This window comes from Hirundo rustica, chromosome Z (assembly GCF_015227805.2).
Source record: "Hirundo rustica isolate bHirRus1 chromosome Z, bHirRus1.pri.v3, whole genome shotgun sequence".
NCBI lineage: Eukaryota > Metazoa > Chordata > Aves > Passeriformes > Hirundinidae > Hirundo > Hirundo rustica.
This window is the reverse complement of record NC_053488.1, coordinates 86681091-86698212: the sequence shown is the minus strand read 5'-3', so window position 1 is coordinate 86698212 and position 17122 is coordinate 86681091. Positions and strand designations below refer to the sequence as shown.

The 17122-nt window shown below is 39.9% G+C and overlaps 1 protein-coding gene across 1 annotated transcript in view; it reads right to left on the bottom strand.

Annotated features, from left to right (window-relative positions):
* KLHL4 (kelch like family member 4) overlaps positions 1–16397 on the bottom strand; it is an 80228-nt gene extending 63831 nt beyond the window's left edge. Inside the window, exon 1 of the mRNA XM_040089931.2 lies at positions 16312–16397. The gene's annotated coding sequence lies outside the window, so the exon portion shown is untranslated. The remainder of the gene's footprint in view (positions 1–16311) is intronic.
* Positions 16398–17122: the final 725 nt, after the last annotated feature.

Below are 17122 nucleotides of genomic sequence, written 5' to 3'. Positions count from 1 at the left end.
CACAGCGAAGGAATTCGATGTTACCAAGACAAACATTGAAATGGGCAGGTGATACAGAAATGTGTGAAGTGTGCAAAGTGTTGACAAGGCATTGATCAGGTCATGCTTGAAAATCTGAGCTGGAAGAATGTATTTAACTTTAGTAAATAGGAATAAGTCTCCATTTGAATCAGCATGGAGCTGCTGGGGTACGTCCAGCTTATTTCATATTTCATCTTTCATATTTCTCTTTCTCAGTGGTGACAGGCAAGTTTCTGAGCTGTTTCTTGTAAATGACTCTGTTAGTCCTGTGGATGTTGCTTCCTCTAGATGAGCTTTTCATGGGAAGCAGAGCTGGGCACTGCCAAAGGTGTTTCTTATCAGATTGGCACAGATATTTTGTGACTCTGTATAAAATGTTTTTAAGGCATGTCAGCCACATTTACAGCCTGGTACAACTGTGTGTAGCCATTCAAGTTACAGCTGAATTTAGTCTTTAGTGCATGAGCAGGGTCCAGGTTGGATCAATGTCAGGGATCCTCCTGTAGCTGCACTAGAATAAATCCTGGGAGTAAGCCATGCCACACAAAGGACACGTGGCTTAGCAGAGTGTTTCATAGCTCACTGAACCCTTCCTGTTCTTCAGACTTCCAAGAAATTCCGAATTAACATTTGTATACAAGTGCATTATAAACCTTGCGTGGCATGTGACGATGACAGCAGGGGGATTTGAGCAGTGATGCTCAGTATTGTGAATGATCCCACATTATTTCATTGTAATCTTTCATAAGAGTCTCAGTTATTTCCCAAGTTTCTCATACCTGACAGTACTGAATTAGTAAGTCTTGGATCTGTTTAATGGAACTGAGCTTTTTAAGTGGAAATTGCATAAAATATGCAAATTGAAGTAGAGCTTTGGATTCTGATATGCATTTTTTTTTTCTTTTTTCTTTTTGCGTGAGCCTGCCATGTTGAACTTTGATTCAATCTTTTTGTATGAGACCCTTATTCTTAGTTAAAACAAAAAAAAATCTATTTTTATTTTTAGAAGGAATTGATTAGCTAAGAAAGGTCAACATATGCTTTTCAAATTGATCAATATTTCCTGCAATTAGACAAGATGGAAATATCATTATATTAAATAATGTAAACACCTTCTAAAGTGTCGTTCCATTGTGCTTTGCTAATTCAAGTAAAGTTAGTGAACATTTAGAATCATAGCAATCATTAAGGTTGGAAAAGGCCTCCAAGATTGAATCCAACCTTTAAACACCCACTAAACCATTTCATGATGGGCCACATCTACTCATTTTTTAACATCTCCAGGGGTGATGACCCCACCACTGCACTGGTCAGCCTATTCAACATTAAACCACTCTTTTAGTGAAGGGATTTTCCCTAATACCCGACCTGGCAAACGTGGAGAAGTTCCTGCTGTGCGCCTTGCTGTCACCTTTGTCACTTGGGGCCCTGAGATTGCCCCAGGTGGTCAGAGCTGGTGCTGAGAACACCAGGGTTGTGGGGTTGATCCCTGGATGGGCCATTCACGTGAGACTTAGACTTGATGAGCCTTCCAACTCAGAATATTCTGGGATTTAATGCACTTGACTGCTCGTTGCCCAGGCTGCAGGAGGGTTGGTGGCATTTACCCCTGAGCAGTTTGGATCCACTCATGAAAACATCTGATGGCCACACACAGCCCTTCCCTGGGAAGATGGCTCTCCATCAGGCTAAGAACAGCACAAAATAACTCCTCACACCTGTTGCCATGTATTATTTGGGTTCATATTGTATTTCATTTTTATATTGGGTTTTTTAATGGTTTTTTCTTTACCCCCTGTTCTCCTGCAATATGTAACATCCAGAGGTTTGTCCCCGCTCCTTTTCCCCGCCCAGTCTCCCACACTGGAATGTAATCCAACTCTGTTCCACTCCCACCTTATCCCTGATTGGGTAGTGGCTTGTCTCTGCCTCTAGCCCCTTCCCCCTGGATAAAAACCAGGAGAAGCACTTGGATCGGTCTCTTGGCTTGGGGACAGGGACTGGGCTCCTGACCCTGCTGGGGCAAGGTCGCAGGAGAAAGACTGAATAAAGCCCTGATTTCCCCCAAATCAAGTGCAGACATTCCTTTGCATTGGCGGGGACCTGCTCTCTCTAAAGGAAAAGGTTCACAGCCAGTCTGGGATCTTTGGGGCTCTGAGGAAAAATCCTTCCTGTCTCTAAAGCTAGCCGAGGCAAAAACAGAGCTGAGGCTCTGAGAGAGAGAGAGAGAGAGAGAGAAAGAGAGAGACTGCCACATGGGACAATGCTCTGACCACTCAGGCAGGCACAAATGCTGCTTTTCTCATTCTGGTCTCATCTTTAATGAGACAGTTTCTGGGTACTGTAGCTACCAATATTGGTACCAGATTCTTCCTTCCTGGAGGTCAGGTTAAAAGCCACACAGTTTGAACGTGCTAGTTACGGGAAATTCTTGTAAACTCTGAAATATTACTAGAGAGAAAATCAAAACACACAGCCTCATTGAATAGAAGTTGAGTTATGAGCAAAGCTTTTGAATCATGAAGGGTAATTACAGGGATGAACATTTAAGTCTCGTATTTTGTGGCTTAATACACTGTTACTTTCTGAAACTCTTTACCAGAGTTTTCAGAACTGCTGCTTCTCTGCTGGAGATAGTTCCATGTTTATCCCTGACTTAATAACTTTTACTTTAATTCTGTTGCCTGTACAGTGGAAACAGACTTTTTGGATTAATTTAGTTCTAGGCTGCTTTTCCTGTTCAAGTCCTGTTCTATTTTCCCTTCAAACTCTAATCTCCTGTTTAAGTCGTGCTCAACATAAAACTTCCCATGAAACAAAATGTTCAAGGTTCCTCTTCGAGGCCATGTGAAATATTGAAGGGTTAAAGAGGAATGCTCTAAAAGAAAATGCAGACAGGGTTGTGAGCGGTTTGGCCACGTGCAAGTAGATAAAAGGCTGGTTTAGAGTGAAAGCCTTTCCAACACGTGTGGGAGTGTGTTATCAGGACTGCAGTGCCTCCTTGGATATGACTCAGAGGGCTGTTTCTGTTTAATTATCCAGGAGAATTGTGACACAGTCATATGCCTTAGAATAACAGGAGTTTCGAGCAAATTCCAGGGAATGTTAGAGCTGTTGCAGAAGGGAAAGCGAAGCAGAAATATGAAATTACTTATTTTTTAAATTAGAAGATAGTTTTGTTTTCCCTTTCTTCTTCTAGGGTATGAATCCTTACTATTTCTTATTTCAGCCCTTTCCTCCCTCCTGGACCTGGTTGTCCCTGGCTGCTTTGCTTCCTGGCCGAAGATAAAACTGCCTGTGAAGTCAGCAAAGCCTGTTAAATAAGCTGTCAAAACACGACTTGTTTCATACCTTGGAGCTCAATAAGGAAGTCAATTTTATACAACCTAAAAATGAAAGTCTTTCGGTGTCACCTTGTTGGAAAACCTGGAGACAGACTGCACACAGCTCCTGTTCATTATGATACACCTGTAGGCTATCCAATTTCTATAAGGAATGGTGGAGGAAACATCACAGACACAGCAAAACTGCCATGATAAAAGGCAAAGTTTTGGGGTTTTTTTTTGTTTAGGGTTTTTTTTTTTTTCCCCCCCTTCGGGAACGGGTTTTAAATTAAAATGAAAGGATTGTAAATGGGGTTCACAGTGTTAGAGAGGATTTGGGCAGATCCGTGTCAGACATCCTTCGATGTGGTACAGAAGCCTGAGTTTCAGATATGTGAGAAAATAGCACCTTGAGTGAAAACTGGAGTGCTTCAGAGCAAGCGTTCAACTTGCTATCTTTGCAGTTCTAGCAAGGGCTCTCTTCTGAAGTCTGACTAAAGGCAACTTTTATTTGTTGAGAGTTTCATGTTAATTCAATTACGTATGCAAGCCGCATTCCATTTGCACACATGATGGTGTGGGAACTGACTGCAAGGCACGAGAATTAAATACTGATTTAAGCAGGGGCAGCAAGTTTTATGTTTCAGTAGGAATAGTTACACCTTAAAGGTAAAAGCTCTAACCATCAGTTTTTTCCTAAAAATGCAGCTAGTAGAACCTGACTCTGTTCACATGACAGTCAAGGGGCAAACTGAGAATACGGCTCCTATTTAGATATTTGATTCAAGAAAGCTTGCTTAAATGCCTCCAAGCCAGAGAATGCTAACATAGAAGCAGAGAATATTAACAAAGGCACTTTTTAAGTAATCAAATGCCAGCAAAAGCACTACCACTTCTAACTGTGGTAACTGTACTGATCTGTCTTTGCAGCAGCACTAATGAGTACTGACATCTTAGAAAAGAGCTAATTATAGAACAGGGATTCCTTGCAGAAGTTTTGACATTTTTAAATACAAATAATATCATTTGGGGTAAAAATGGGTAATGATTTCTTCAAAACAATGTCTAAATAGAAGTTGACATTGACGTTTAGAAAAGATATCTGAAAGGAGAGAAACTTGCTGTTGACTGCTCACAGGAATGTCAGTAGAGGGTAACGGGCAAAGCTGGAAAAGAAATAATGAATGTTAACCCTTAGGAGGGGAACAACTCAACTTTCTAGAACATCCCAGAACAAAATCCATTCTAGTTGGGTTTGGCTGTTGTAAGATGCTCCCAAAATCACTTAGTAGTGACTTAATTCACCTTTTAGTTCCATGTGTGGCATCATAGCACTGAAAACAACTCTCTCTGTAGTTCTAAAAAGTATCTAGATGCCAGTATTAAACTGTCATGAAAATGTGCTCAAATATCTCAAATATGGCAGTTTTTCCAGATTATTTTCAAGAGAAGGCCTAGGTAGGAATTTATTTATATTTATTTATATTTTTATATTTATATATATATATATATATATTAACCAGCAGGATCTGATTCAAGATTGGATTTGTTATGGAAATACATTTATCCAGTGTTGCGTCTGAGGTGGGAAGAGTCATAGTGTGACTGATGAACAGCACTGAAAGTCTTGTCTTTGTTCTATAACCAGAGGAGCCAAGCTGCAACTCTTCATTTCCCCTGTTTTCTTATCTGCCCTCATCTGTCATGCATCACAGTTTCTGACTGATTACTCATTTTAGCCGTACATTAAGCATGCATACAAGCACCAATAATTATTGAATCTCTGTGTTTACAACTCCTGCTGCCTGTTTGCAAGTGTCCCACAGGATATTTCCTGGTCTGCACATCCTCTTGTCATGTGTGATAAGAAGGAAGGTACATAAGAGGAAAAATAATTGGCTAAAGTGCAAATGAGGTAGGAGTGCAAGCTCGTCTTTAACCTTGAGGGAATTTATTAGTAGTTACATAAGGCTTGTAGGCTGGAACTTTGCTGTCCAGCATATTTATTACATGTGGGACAAGGATTTGGGTTATCAGTTGTTAACATTTCCGGATGATGCTGAGCAGCAGGTTATCACACTCAGGCCCTGGCAGTGAAGAATTGTAGATTTGAACAAAAAGTCAGCAAAGTTCAGTAAATGGGCAGTAAAAAGGCCCCTGAGGTTGAAAACAGAGAAATGTCAAATTGTGCGCTGGTGGAATGATGGGCTCTGAGTCATGCCCAAGAGCGAGATTCTGGGTTATGATTATAATCTCATGAAATTGTAAAATTATCCAAATATCCCCCAAGAAAAAAAAAAAAAAAAAAAAAAAAAAAAAAAAAAACACACAAAAAAACCACCTAACTCTAGTGATGTCCAGCTGCATTTGCTTTGCAGGATTTCCTGATATCTGATTGTGGTCACTGAGAGAAGAATAATATTTGGGGTATCAGCCCAAAGGTGCTCTCCCAGAGGCATGCCCTGCTTTGTGGACTCAAATACAAACAGAACTGTGAACAGGCCAGCATAAAAGAGATGAAAAAGAGTGTAAGAATGAAGAAATGAGTGAGTCTTGCAATTCTGTCTCATTTCAGACTGAATTTATGGAGTGAAAAGAGGAACTCACACCAGATTTCTCTGTGCAGAGCTATCGGTTTAACAACCAAATAAAAAACCCCAACAAAACACATGTTGAATTCTTGTACAAAAATGGACCCTGTAGTACTGAAATCCCTGGGTGTAGACCATGTACATCTTATAAATGCTCACTCTGGCAAAAAAAAATAATTAGATCAACCATAAGGATTTATGCATAACCTCAATAATATATATTAAAACAAGAAATTAGTCACATGTAACTTAGAAAAACCCCACAAAGCACAACAAAGGAAATATCACAGGTTTCTTTATTTTTTTTTTTAAATCATTCCCTCCTTGACTCCAGAAATAGCCTTTATATTTCGTTTTCTAGTTATATTGACATTGTTCCAGCCAACAAACCCAAAAGATACAGAAGGGTGGCAAATGGAATAGCTTGGAGTACTAATGGAAGAATTCCTGTTATTTTTATGCCTCTCAGCTGAGTTCAAAAATTAGTGCTATAAGCACAGTTAAAATGTATCAAGTGATAGAAAATTAATTATGAATGTACTTTAACTAGAAACTGTTAAACTTCAGAAGTTTTGAATATAGAACAAACAGTAATGAAAATTATTGTCATTATAGACGCTGACAAAAGAAAGGCCTTTAAAGCACCTGAAAAGAGTCAAGGCTGTGACACATTTACGTGGGCTTGTCTGAGAAAATGGAAGACTTTTGTTGTTTTTCAGGAATAGAAACCCATTGGTTTCCCACAGAGCTAAAAGCAGATAGGATTTTAGAGGCAGTTTTCACCCTGAGAGTTTTTGAAGTTAAATTTAGTTTTTAGTTTAGTTTCTTAGCATCATTGTGGTTTACATACTCGTCAGCCTTGGTCAAACCCCTTAGGGCTGAGATTTTATTGATCTTCTTGATGGATGTCCTATACTCTAGGGTGAATTGCTGCTTAAGCAATAAATACTTTTAAAATATATATTCCCCACAGTCAGGGAAGAGTGATTAAGACAAAAAGCTCAACAGCTACTGTTAGAATTTGCAAGCATTTGTTGCTATGGCTGTAATTAAAATCCTGAATGAAAATCAAGCTTTTAGGCCAACTTGTGCCATCCATTAAAAAAACAAATACCAATTTATTCCCAAAAATTGTCTTCAGCACATTTTTTTGTTTATCAAAACAAATACTCATGTAAGTACTGTCTTGATTTTGTTAATTATGTTCCCACCAATACACCAGAGACTATTCTTTCAGAATATTAATTTCTTCATGTAAATTAGGAAGAGGGTTAGAAGTAATGCTGCTGTTGCAAACCATTTATCTGTTCTGTGGTGTAAAGAGATCCAATTCCAGCTGATTGCAGGGGGATAATTGTGGTTACTGTTGTCATTCAATTTTTTAGAAGGATTTGTAGCTTGTGGCTTGCAGGATGGGTATTTTCAAATGGAAAATTTTTGCATGGACCTTGTTCAAGAAATACTTAAAACTTCCAGTCAGGACCAATTCCTATTCTTGCTTCCAGCAGCCCTGTGCTCACAGGACTCATTATTGTGCTTGTCATGTTATTACCCATTCACCAGACACAAAGTTTTTTAGATTTTTGCATACCAAGATGGAGAGATATCAAAAACATGGTCCAGGGAACAGGTTTTTTGCTCTCTGATAAACAGATTTTATTCCAACACTGAAGATCTCTATGGGCATTCATCTCGTGGGCATATGGGCTGGCATTTATTTAGACCATCAGATTTGCAACAGTGAGGGAACAATTCCAAGATCAAAGGTGAAGAGTGCACAATAGGTTGTAGAGAAGATGTTTGCCAGGTTTGGATTTTGTTCCAACACAGTGGTGGGGCTTGTTGTGTAAGATTTGGGTACAAAGCTTTTCCAATGAATTTTTTTTGTTCGAAGGGTCTATATTACAGATCAGTGCAATCAGTTTGGGAATAACTCTACAAAGCTGCTTAGAAAAAATTGGAGGAAGGAGGAACTTCTCCCAAGCAAGAAGGAAGCTGGTGTGGAGCCTTCAGGGAGAAGGAGCTTGGGCAAAAATGACTACAAGAAGCACAAAGAGGCACGAGCTGCCACACAGGGACATGCATGTCCCCAGGGGATGGGGTGAGGTTTAGGCTGTTGTTGTATTGATGCCTGACATTCTCTGCCACAGTGAGGGCGCAGCTGGATGTGTTTGCAGCACAAACAGCTGCGCAGCTGAAGGATTTGTGATCCCAGCCAGGAGCTGCTCGCTCCAGAGCCTGGTGTGTAAACTCAGCAGAACTGAGGCAGGAATTCTGTGGGATGGCAATGAACTCTCTGAGCAGGGCAGGGATGGGATGAAGGGAACCATGGGACACCCAGTAATGGTTTCACAAATGTGCTGTCATGTCCCAGGTCTGCCTTATGTCTCACAAAGACATCAATTTTTTTTTGTTTCTAAACAATCAGTTTGCCAAACCCTCTAAAGGTAAGCTAGCCCTTTTCCTGTTACAGCACAATTCTAATAACAAACCTGCGAGTGCCTCTTAAAATACAGTTATTGCATTTATAAATCTGTTGTGACTTAATGCTTCCCTCAGCAGGAACACGGCTGACCATCAGTTAAAAAGCTGAAGGAGAAATTAAGTGAAGGAGCAGATGTGCCAAGCAGATGAAAGACAAGTAATTATTCCTTATCTAGGAAATACTTCTTCAAACAAAATAGATTTGAAAGAAGCCTCACTGAGATGTTTACATGGAGAGAAAATGGTTCCTTGACTGACTTCTTATTTCTTAGATTTTCAAATAAGTTCTCCAACTGTTTGATTCCTCTTGGAAGCTAATTCTCTTTCAGCAATTCAGTGAGGGATACAAGCAAAATCATTTTCAATGTCTATTTAAACAGTACTTGAATCTTCTTTATGAAGATGTTTCCAAACCCTAAACGATAACAGGGAAGTTAATTTCATACAAAATCTATTCCTTCTACTTCTGTCTTTTGGGGAATAAGAAAACTCAGTTATATTTTTATCATTTTTTCATTGCTGTAACTTTTGTCTGACTTTGAATGCATAGAACCAATGACTTAACAAAGCAGTTTTCAGATGAAAGTATCCAGGATCCAGGGATAATTGTTCCTAACTTGCTATTAAAGCATTTAGTGACTTTAGTAGGTTACATGGCATGTCTTATGTATTCAGTCCCTTTTCTAGGAGGAGATTTTATGCTACTAGGAATGGAAATGGGGGACATAGTAGTTATATTTCCTATGTTTTCAAGTTTCACCAGCTCTGTCCCATTCCTGTTCTGTCCTTGTGTGCAAGTCTTGAAGATGTTTGTCAGCAGATAAATGAACTCCTGTCCTTTGTATACTTGGAGATCTCAACTTGGGCACAGCTTTCCTGGTGCATCAAAGTCCCGTTCAAAAATTATTTGAAGTTGGTTTATTAAAAAATTTCTGTCATCAAACTGTATCAGCAACACCGAATTCATTTCCATGGCCCTTTTTTCTGACCTTCTCAAATAATACTCCAAAATGCATTAGGATTTAAAGGAATTCAGCTTTAAGCTTTTTGTGGTCACGTGTTTACTATTTTTAGACAAATATTCAAGTTAGGCTTCAGAACTTAATTTCTGAAATAAGTTATTTGAAGCATGACCTGAGTTTACTTCCATGTATGAATATTATATGAAAGGATTAAGACTAGCCTTTGGAAAGCAATCCTAGTTCTCATACAAGACACCATTCCTTTTCTCAGGCAGCTTTGATCTGCTGTTCTTTAAAACCAGGCAGATTTTCCTTTCTTTAGCTGAGGTTTTGTACTGGATATCTGCTTAGGAAACTAAGTGATACATTCAAATTCTTAATTAACACTTGGTGAAAGACTCTAATCCATACAAGATGAATAAACATCCAAATATGAATAACATAGAATAACTCATAATAGTAATAACTAACTCAGAATAACTAAGTAAAAGATGAATAATAAAAGCTGTGCTGCAGTCGATGAAAATATTGCTGTCAGCAAAGAAACAGAATTTCTGAAAAATTTCTTGAAACCATGTTTCAAGAAAAGCCTCCAGGCATATTCTAGTATTATGTAAGAATTACTTCTTATGTCTTTTCTACCTCTGTTCAGCTTTAGAGTGGTTCTTCTTCCCAAGACTGTCCCAGTTCACAGCTCATTGCCAATCAACCCGCATTCACTTCAGCCACACCAAATGCTTTACTGTGGTCAGGGGCTTGTAAAACTGTCAAAGGTGCAGAAAATGTGATGTTTCTGTCCTGGCTCTACTCCCCTACAAACTGCTTGACCCCACTGAGGAGCATCTAGAGAGGAGGAAGGGTTTTGCAGGGCTGATTAGAGAGAATGAAGCAGGAGGACAGAGAAAGGCAGTAAATTGAAAGGTGTGACAGCACCACAGCCGGGCGTGCTCGGGGATTTGGGATGACACGGTTCTGAGCCAGTGGAGGGGAAAGAGTTTGTGTGAAGTCTGAATGAAGAGCAATTAGTGGGACTTGAGAAAAAAGGAAGTCGTTTAAGCAGTTAGGGAAAAAGAAATAAATATGTGCATCCTTATTATTTTCACCCCACAAGGCAATGGAACATGTTTAACCCAAGACCCACTGAGCAGTCAGGTACAGAAAATGAAAAAACACTTTGGTGCCTTATTGACAGATGGATCAAATCAACATTCAGAAGTGGCATATGGAAACTACTTCTAATTTTTTTAAGAGATACTTTTTCATTATGCCTTCTGAAACAAGAATGGAAATCAGGGCAGGATCAAATCATATTTCACATTACTTCCAGAATCTCTCCTCACAGTGCAAAAGTTTTGACAGCCACCACAGATTATTTATTTGCTGGGGGTTATCATGTCTGCTCTGCACCATTACTTCTGCCTATCAGTGCTCCCTCCTTCCTGACCTCACCACACAGTTTGCTTGCTGGATTACGGGAGTAGCTTCAATCCTCTCCTGGTATCTCCAGAGACTCCCTGTGCGTGATAGCAGCTCTCACAAGCTGATAACCATGTCACAAATCCTTTCCCATTTTGATGTAGTGTAATACAAGCTGTTGTACAAGTTTTCACGTCTCAGGCTTTTCGATACAGTACATTTATTTTGTGATTCTAAGAGTTCTCAGACACCAAAATGAACCAGACAAGTGTTGACAGCATGAACAGTAGGCACAGGGGGGGAAAAAAAGCGAGAACTGGAACTGAGAGTATTGGAATTGTAATTGCAGTTTTAGTATTTGATTTTTTTAAAAAAGCATTTTTATAGAGCTAAGATCCTTAAATCCCTTAAACTAAAAGCTGAAGTATTATCTGCACTGCAGTTTGCTTTTCTCTCTGGGTTTTGCTGGGTTTGGGAGGCATGGGCATTCCTTTGTGCATCACCCTGTCAGACAGCAAAGCCACACCAAATCCTCCTGGGCCAGGTTGTCTGTGGGCATCCCAAACTGTTTTGCTCCCCAAAATGCATGGCCTGAGGCAGTTTAAAGAACAGGGAGAATGTTTCTTTCTGCTAGAAACTTCTATCAGTCTTTTCAGCCCACATCCAAAATGCTATATTTTCAGGCTGTTTTCTCCATTATTGCTAGACCAGACTCTGGATACTTCTGGATCAGTCATGAACAGACGCAATCCTCAGTTCCTCGTACGATCCCACATTGCTTCTTCTATAAGACTGCAAACCAGGTATAGACTACTGGTTCCCAATTCTTATGCTTGAGAAAGCATGAATAAATAGGGAGAAAAAAAAAAAAAAACCACCTTCAATCTGTTTATACAAAATATTATTTTCCCTAATGTTGGTAAATGTGTGCCTATGATTATTAAATGTTATTACTTGAAAGTCTGATATGGAAGTGTTTACTAGAGTATCATCTTTCTGCTCTTGTTTTATAAGTCTTTGTATATCTTATTTTATTAAAATTTAATTTTAGCTATCATTTCATGGTTGACCCTGCCTCTGACAGGAGGGTTGGGCTAGATGGGCTGAGACCCTGATGATGTCTCCAGCCTGAATTATTCTGTGATTCTAAATCGTTATATGAAATAGGCTGTGACAATCCAGATTTAGTCCAAGAGAAAGGTCCCACAGAATTGCTGCAGTTAATGGTGTTTATCCCTTTCTCAGTAACTTTTGAATCCACCTATTTGCGAATATTGGTATTGCTTAACAGTAAAATTAACAAAGAGCCTTAAAAACGCTGTAGCGTTTAATCATGCTTTGTTTACTGGTTTTATCTGCATCAATCCAGCCATCTTTAAATGGAGTTGCAGGGTAAAACCATCAGTTCACAGAGTAAGCCAGCTCTCTGAGATTTCCTAGAGTTTCACCAGAACCCAGCAGACAGCTGCCTCGAGATGCTGCCTTTTTTCTTTTTTTTTTTTTTTTTTCCTGGTGCATATTTTTGCAGGTTATTTTTAGCGCAGTTATTTGTGGTGAGCACTCCGGAGTGTTTGGGAGAAGGTGCTAAGCTGCATTTGCATTCAGGGAGCAGCAGCTCTGGCCAGGCTCTGCTGCTGTGGCAGATGTGTGTCCATGTGCTGTGGGAGGGGAAGGCAGAGGGATTCCAGCTCTTCCATCCCCCTGACCTTGCTCAGCCAGCCTCGTCTGCATCGTGTTGTCCCAGCCATCACACGCTTGGCTCTGGTTGTAAATAGAATATGACACGCAGACTTTGATGGAGCTGATCTCCCCTTCTGGGTATTTACACTCCAGTCTGTGGGCTAAATTTGGGGACCTTTCTGTCTAAAAATTCTCTGCAGAGGATATTCAGTGAGGGAGAGGAAACAAACCACCACTGAAACTCCTCCAGGGGATGGTGTTCCTTGATATTATTACTCCTTGGACTTCTTCCATGTAATTTATAGTATCTTCAGCTAGCTAATGGAACAGAACTGACACTGTCTTAATATTTGACAAGCTAATTATCCCACATGTAGTAAACAAGGTTTTATGTAAAGACTTCACATTTTCTGAAGTGAAACAGAAGCAGACAGCCCTGTTCCTTTTCTGAGCAAAACATTCAAGTGTTGCACACTTCACATTATGCAGTTTCATTTTTGATGTTGTAGTCAAGTAATTAAATCCTGCCTTATGTGGTTGACATGAAGACTCATTGCATCAACCTTTTGAGTACTGCTGCTGAACACACAGTGGCTGTAAGGATTATTTTGTCCAGGTCCTGTGGCAAGTGGGTGATGCAAACTTTTAGAAATAACCTAAGAATTTATAATAATTTCCTAACAGCTACATATGCTCACATACATATTTATTAGATACAGATGATTCACCTTTTATAGGCCCCACAGTAGGATGGTTCTTTGTTCTCCAAAATGGGCATCTGTGGATTCAGATGTTTCACATATACTGGCATCGCTGCCTATTTTTATCTTCTGTATTTGCAGAGAGTGTATTTGACCCCATATAGCCTGAAATCAGTTACGTCTCATCAGAAGAGACAGACAGCTAAGGAACCTTGCCTTGCACGGCTGTAGCTGTGTTAACAAGCAGTTTCCAAATGGAAAATGGTCAGTTCCTCAGGAGTTATTAGTTCTTGTTTTCCTGCCTCAGAGTTTGCTCCAGTGAGTGAAGAATATTTTTTAGTTTTGTAAAAATCCTACTTAAAATGATGCATTTTCTTGCTCTGTGCCAAGTTTTCTGAGGGGATTTTTTCCTTTGGTAAGTTTTTGGCAATGTGAATGAAGGCAATGTATTCTTGGTGCAGACGAAAATTGTTCAGATTTTAACAAAAACAGTTAATTTTTTTGATTCTGGGGTTAAAAAGCAATAAATGTATGGGCTTTTTTCAGTAGATGGCACAATATGTCTACCAACATTTAACAGCAGAAATCATGAACTATTTTAAGAAAATGAAAATAACCAGACAGGTTGTTCTACAGTTGAATCTATATCTTCTAGATATCCATGCAATATTTACAGGAAGAGCAAGAGGATTGCAAATTTCCTCCACTCTGTGATATTCCCACACTTATTCCCCACTGATCCAATGGGGATCAGCTCAACTGCATAAGCAAATTAGGCAAGAGCAGTGCTTTTTATTGATGCTGCCAGCAAGGTGTTGGAGGTTTTTGGAATGAAGTTTTCTGGAGAAATCTCTCTGAATCTGATCTCTCACATCGTGCAGGCGTATATACAGTCAGTTGTCATCACTACCTACAGAGCTTTAGTGTACCCACTGCCTCAAAAAAGGCTAGAACTATCTAATTATACAGAAAAGTCATGAATCTCAGAAGTGATTGGATTATTTTTATCATGTACTCAGCTTCTCCCTATTTTAACTCCTTCTTTGCTGCCAAGCCACTTGACTTATCTAATAGAGATAAAGAGCACAGTATGAAAATTGCTTCAGCACCCTTTTCATTCATCCTTTTCATTCACAGCAGAGCTGTGACACGTGTTGGCATCGCTTGCAGAATCTGAGCTTCAGAGCAGCCCTTGAGGCAGGGTCTGCTCTCCGGCTTTGTGACTGCATCCTGCATCCACCCCAGAGGCAGCTGTGAGGCTCCCTGCTCTGCTCTGCTCTCAGCTTTCCTTCCCAAGGAAAAGGAGCTCAAAAGCAGCCAGGGCAGTACTCTGGGCAGCCCCAGTGTGTGCAGTGTGTGCTGGGGGCTCTCAGCTCTGCTCCTGAGCTGCCTCAGGATGTGCTCCCAGAGCCAGGAGTGCCCAGCCCAGGACAGAACATCTGCTCCTGGCAGGATCTCTGCAAGCCCAGAGCTCCGGCCACACGCTGCTGGAACTCTTCCCAGTCCTCCTGATGTTGCAAAGGGAAGCGCAAAGTTACAGAAATAAAAACAAAGCCGAGGATGTCTTTATTGCTTGAGAATATCCAAGAATATCTTTGGTGCTTTCTGATGTGATTGCTTCTCCCAGCTAATCTGTGTCATTTCTTTGTCGTTTTTCAGCCAATCTAAGTTGAAATTCCTTCTGCACCTGTGCCCCACTCTTCAATTCTGTTGCATTCTCACTGTCAAACTTCTCTGCATCAGCCACGGTCATTTTATCACTCTTGTTGAGTTCAAGCTTTATGAATGAGATAACTTTAACATGTTTTTTCCTCACTGAGGAGATGTTTTGTAAGATCCACTTCCTCTGCTCGTTTACAGTAAACTAAAGCCTGCTCCAGAAATGTAGTAAGCTCTGAGGCATGTGAGTACACTACCTAGTGGAATCTTTTTGGATGAGGTCACTTACTTATCTACATTATAAGTTAAGGAAGTGGTGAGCAACACATGGTACTGTAGTTTAAAACAGAAAAGTAGTGTGAGTAAAAAGATGTGGAGAGTGAACAATGGAGACAGGAGAGCAGACGGAAAAAGACAAGCACCAAGATGAGTGCAAGATTGCAATCATGCTGTTTATTTTCCTCCTGTACTTCTTCTTCCTGGCTTTTTTTTTTTTTTTTAATATATGCTCTTGATACCACCCATTGTAGGACATAGTCACTTTGCCTGGCTTCACAAGCCTTCCGAGTGCCATTCGCAACAGAGAGTCTAATTTGCTTATCCTAAATCACCCTCTGGAGGGGCCTCTCTTTTCTGCTGAAGCGCCTAGAGAGCATTGCTTCATATTATTGGTTTGTGGAATTAGTGTAAATATTCCCTATAATGCACTTCTCCCTCTTTCCTGCTGTGTTTTTAGATAAGCATGGAAAGCATCTGTCAAACCTAGGGAATAACTACAATTTCAGTAATATTTTATTGACTAGGAACTCAAGGATACTGGAATTCAAAAAAAGATAATGCAACACTAATTGCAGCAGTTATGATTTCTTATATTATTTTCTTTGCCTTTGAGAAAATTGTTTGAGGAATTTTAATCAATGGGGAGAACATAAGATATGGCTGAAGGAAGGATTGTTAATATATTCCTCTATGTAAGGACTTGCTGTTCTGTTCATTTGAGAAATTTTAGTATTATAAAAACACCAAAAATCAAACTTTAATAAGCATCTATTTTTCTCTTCACTCTTAAAACTATTACCTGTAATGAAGGCATTCCTGAGATTTAGTGCCTGTATGGCCGAGTATTTCAAGGTTAAAAATGCGGAGTTCAGAACACCATCTCCTTTTCTATCCTTTCATTGCTGCATTTGAGAAGGTTCCTTCCTGCATCAGCTCCCAAAGACATTGCTCCACCCCAGCCCTGGCAGACTCAGAGGTGGCACCCCTCCCAGAAATTCCCAAAAGATTTTGGCTGAATCGTTGGCATTTATGTGCAGGCTGTAAAGAGCCCCAAAGCCAACGGCTACGGCATTTCTGAGATGTATTGTTTCCGTGATAAGCTCATGACTTTCCTATGAGTTACTCCAAAGGCTCAGAAAATAAACATGCAAATGATGTGTCAAGATAAGACCCAAATTAAGCTTTTTTATCCTACCTTGAAGAAGCTCGAATTGGAAGTAGCCAACTTTTCAGATAATGGCACAATGCTGCAAAAGGATCTTGACTTGTGGAAGGCTTTAAAATAATGGGACAGGCAGCACACGGAGCTGTTTTCTCACATTTCAGTGACAGATTATTTCAGAGAACTCTCTAGCCCATTTCCTATTTCCTTTGCCCTTGGCCTGCTGAGTAATATTTGCATTTTTCCCTACAACATATCTCCTCTGTGGACGGAAGCTTCTGATAAATGTTTTCCCTTGGACTTCCTTCAGCATCCACATTGAACAACTGCTTTTGCCAGGGACCATTTCCTGAGGCCTCCACTTTCTGCTGCTGAACAACATCCACATCATGCCTGCTCACCGCCAGGGCGTGGAGCTCGGGATTGCAGGACATTTCCCAGCCGCTAAATATCATTATTGCAAAAATTGTGCCGGAAAAAATCTCTCCAGAAGTCAAAACTCTCCTTGAAATTATAGAAATATTTGCTGCAGGATAACTACAAAGCTAGCAAATAACAGTTCTGGAGAGTTAGAGCTGAGCAGTAAAAATTCTGGAGGGTTAGAGCGAGACTTGGAGGGGGTTTTGTGAGCTAAGGATGTGCTTTGAGGAGCAAGATAAAGGTACAACATTATTAAATAATAATAATTTTTTTAAAAAAAATAAAATATAAAATTATGCATTTTATGCCCTGGTGTTGGTAGGTGATTGGAACCATAGGAGACCAGAGAACACACCAAGATGAATTATAGTGAGATTCTTTGATAGCAGCTTTCGGTTTTTTTATAAAATAATATTCAGTACTA